This window comes from Capsicum annuum, chromosome 3, assembly GCF_002878395.1.
Source record: "Capsicum annuum cultivar UCD-10X-F1 chromosome 3, UCD10Xv1.1, whole genome shotgun sequence".
Lineage (NCBI taxonomy): Eukaryota > Viridiplantae > Streptophyta > Magnoliopsida > Solanales > Solanaceae > Capsicum > Capsicum annuum.
Genome location: NC_061113.1, coordinates 254,463,008 through 254,467,254, shown reverse-complemented (window position 1 = coordinate 254,467,254; position 4,247 = coordinate 254,463,008). Strand labels below are relative to the sequence as shown.

Sequence of the window (4,247 nt, the reverse complement as noted above, 5' to 3'; positions counted from 1 at the left end):
CTATTTATTAATTAATTTGATTAGAAATCTTGATTTTAAGATCAAACTAATGTCCGACATGCTAAATTAAATTCCTGAATATTCACACTGTTTTCAGCATGTTAAACATTTGATTAAGCTTGTCCTTGGAAGCTTTTGCAGGTTAATACGAATTTTAGCATGTTAGTATTTTTGCATGTCAATAATTAAATTTCGGCATATTAACACATTTTCAGCATATTAAACGTTAGAATTAAGCATGTCATGGTATGTTTTAGCATGTTAATACAAATTTAAGCATGTCAATATTTTAGAGCATGTTAATATAAAATTCTCGTGCATCAACATATTTTCCAGCATGTCCAAACAATAGAGTCAGGCAAATTTCTGTCCAAACAATAGAGTCAGGCAAATTTCAGCATGTTAATTACCTTCAGCATGTCAATATTAAAATTTCAGCATGTTAACATAAAAAATTCCTGCATGTTAATTCATTTTCAAGCATTTAAATGCTAAAATTTTTTAAAATTTTTAGCATGTTAATGGACTTTCCAGCGTTTAAAATGAATGTTGGTAATAATTTTCAACATGTAACTTTTAACTTCTTACACTGTCATTAGTTTACAACACGTCTTACACAATGAAATTTATGAGCATTACTTTTTAACATATTTACTTCACTTTGGCAGCACATTATTTGGACATGATTAACAATTATCTTTCGTCATATTAATTATATTAATTATTAGTTTAACACGTAGATATCATGCCTATAGGTTTAACTAAACAAAATAAATATATTATGTCTTTACATGTTGATCACATTAGTCAACATTAATTAACTCAGATGCTAACTTGAGATAATTGTGTGCTACATGACATCCTACTTGTTACGCGATAGCTTTATTTTGTCTAGACCACAAATCCAAAATAGCTAAATCCAATACCTCTTGGACGATAGGTATTTCTAAAAACGTTAGTTTTATGCTTATAACACCTTTAGAATTAACAACCAACCTAGGTGGGGTGGGAAGAATAGTCAATGTTAGTTTTATCCTTGTCTTATAACACCTTTAGAATTAACAACCAACCTAGGTGGGGTGGGACGGATAGTCATTCGGAAGTGATGATCTCTAGAGGCATTACACAACGTTCAACATTGTTACTTGTTTAAGAATCCGGTTAGGGTTAGTGGATCGGATAAGGATTAAACAAGTTGGGATTTTGATTCTAATGAAATCAAAACTTTTTTTTCGTTTGATTTTTCATTTATTTATTTAGGGTAGTTAATTTATTACATAAGCAATCCCTTTTATTATAATTTATATCACTTCTCTCTCCTCGCTTGTCTTATTTATATGGTTTGTTTGACTTTTATCACTTAGATAATTAAACATGTGTTTGTTTATTAATTACTTTATCACCTAGGTGACATTTAAGTTAATAAAAATAAGCGATCTTTATTTGATCACATAAAATTCCCACGTAAAAATACGAATTCGATCGAGAACTACCTTTGTGGACCTTAAAAGGTGCCTAAAACCTTTCTTTCGAGGTAATTTGAACCCTTACTCGAATTTTTGGTAAACTAAGATTAAATAACAAAATAGATTCGTAATTAGCCTAGACGATGCCCTAATGTACCTTAATACGTTAGGTGGCGACTCTTTACATACACCCCTTAAACAATCCCAAAAAAGTTTCACGTCGAATCCCGCTTTTTGCAAGAAAAATAGGACGCCACACACCAACTATCCATACCATACCAAACCAGAGAGAATATCAAAACATATGACAATCAATCCCAAAACATAATACGATGAAACAACCAACAATATAGTCAGACCCAACACTAATGCCACTGCTAAGGCCTGCATAAGGCCGACACTAATACTGATCCCGCCCATACCAATTTTCAAAAGTACCACAAAGCCTCTATCCAAAATAATACAAATATCCGATTGGGACATGCCCCCAATCATGGCCAAAACTAATGTCCAAAATAAAAATAAAATGTCTTAAGAATATCGCTATCATGAAATGGAGCCTTCCAGAAAGATAGAAGCTCTCTACTTCAATCCAAATGTTGTCTCTGAGTCAATCACTATGTAGGAGGAGTCGAACGGACGGTTCCTACATAGCATTGGTATATAACTGCTAGTAGACGGGTTAACGAATGACCGCTAGCATGTATCTCAAGATAAGGATAAAATAATGTTATTTAAACAACCATGTAAAACGATCCATTATGCATATAACTATACATTCATATATAAGTAAAAGTGGTAAAAGTGGTGGGAAAGGGAATCCGTGTTTACCATGCATTTAAAACCTTTTAACTCGAGCTATGTAACCTTGCCATTTAACCACACCCATGGCCGTTTGGGTTTAGCCCCCCTTCTGAAAGAGTCCTGTGCGTATAGCCTCACAATCAGGAAATATTCAATATTCAATGGGATGAATAGTACATCCCTCCAATATAAAATATGACACTCACACGTGACAATCAAATACCCTTCAAATCGGCAAATATGAGTTTCTAGTTTTGGTTCCCCAGAACCTCCACCTTCCACGGCTCTACACTTAATGCCCAAATTAAAACCACGTCCAAACAAACCAATTTCCGTTTGTTAACCAAGACCATATATTGGTCATATATTGGTGGTATCGTCATACCAACCATACTTGCAAGATTTATTCATAGCCAAACCATTTGGTGGTATCGTCATACCAACCATACTTGCAAAATTTATTCATAGCCAAACCATTTAGGTTAAGGAAACTCTCAAGTGCCTTTTCTGTTACCATATTAACCTCTTGGAAGACTTCCATGTACTCCACAAGCAAAACCAATAAACCTTTAAACTTTGTAAATCATTTAAATCATTTATTGTTTCATTCATAAGCTAAAAACAAGCAAGAGTTCCATTTAAATAAGTCAATGCAATGTACATATCTCTATAAGTACTTTATCAAAAATCTTAGGGTATAATATAACCAAAACCAATTCCAAAGACCATTAAACCATCACTATGCAATCAAATTGCCCAAAACTATCATTGATGCATATAAAAACATAATTAAACCATAGGAAACCATAACCAAGCCATTATAAAGAAAACCTCTAATTAATAGTTGAAAACCATAAACCATGCAACATAGAAACTATGAAAACAATCACAAAATCCACGACTTTCTAGAAATAAGAAGTAGGGAAGAGACACATGCCTTAAATCAAGAAAGACAATGGAAGAAAATCACCAAAACAATCACCAAGTTGAAACCCTAGCTCTCTTGCCCCAAAAGCTCTTGAGAGAATTGTTGAATGTTTAGGAATAGTTTTCTATGTGTTAATGAATAAAATAATAGGGTACATAACCTCCTAAGTGTATTAGAAGTCGTGGGTCATATTTGGGTAAGTAGGAAATGGCCAAAATATCCCCACTTAAGTCCCTTAAAATCCCGTCACAAGAATACGACTGATCCTCTTATGAGTCGTACCCTTCCTTATGATTGGTTCCCACCAGTCGTCGTACCCAGGCCTTAACCTTGGATCAGACACTGTCCAGTATACGACTCATCTAACCAAGTCATAACCTCAGCACACGATCCGTACCCATGATTCGTATCCCTATCAGAATGAATTACCAAGATGATCAAACACTGCCCACCATACGAGTCCCTGATATGACTCGTATCCAAGACTTACGACTCGTACCCTTACGTCTTGACCATTCAAGTGATCAAAACCATCCTAACAACTAACACTGGTCAACTTACGACAGGATCATACCACTCATACCCCAACATATGGCTCGGACCCATGAGTCGTATTGGGTCCGAAGAATGGTTTTCAAGAAAAACTTTCTAAGGACAAAACCCAGGATAGGATGTAACACTGAGGGTCTATCGAAAACAATTATTCTATCTTGCTATACAGAATGTCAATTTTCTGAGAAATTTATTGAGAAGAAAGGACAAATAAGGACACATGCTTTTTCCTTTATCTAATGTTAACTAAAGATAAAAATGATGGTAGCCTTCTCAGAGCATCTGATTTGACAAAGCCATTACTCAACAACATATTATTTAGATTGGCAAACTTTGTTCCAGCTAGTTTCTTCTCAAATGATGTTTTGGGATACCGTTGCTTGAAATTTTGGATAATAATATCTCTGCAGCAAGTTATCATACAGTATCTGAATATCAGTTGGTGCTACTTTAAAAAACTTCATCTGAATTTCTAGCGGTGAACTAATTCCCAAAGA

At 34.4% G+C, this 4,247-nt stretch overlaps 1 protein-coding gene across 12 annotated transcripts in view; it reads right to left on the bottom strand.

Annotated features, from left to right (window-relative positions):
- Positions 1-1,742: 1,742 nt before the first annotated feature.
- LOC107863816 (protein NPGR1) overlaps positions 1,743-4,247 on the bottom strand; it is a 12,143-nt gene continuing 9,638 nt past the window's right edge. For 9 of the 12 annotated variants that reach the window (XR_007053880.1, XR_007053879.1, XR_007053884.1 and 6 more), the window contains one exon: positions 1,743-2,112. The gene's annotated coding sequence lies outside the window, so the exon portion shown is untranslated. Of the gene's footprint in view, positions 2,391-4,247 lie in introns of all 12 variants that reach the window. The other 3 variants (XR_007053889.1, XR_007053885.1, XR_007053888.1) reach the window with 2 other exon arrangements.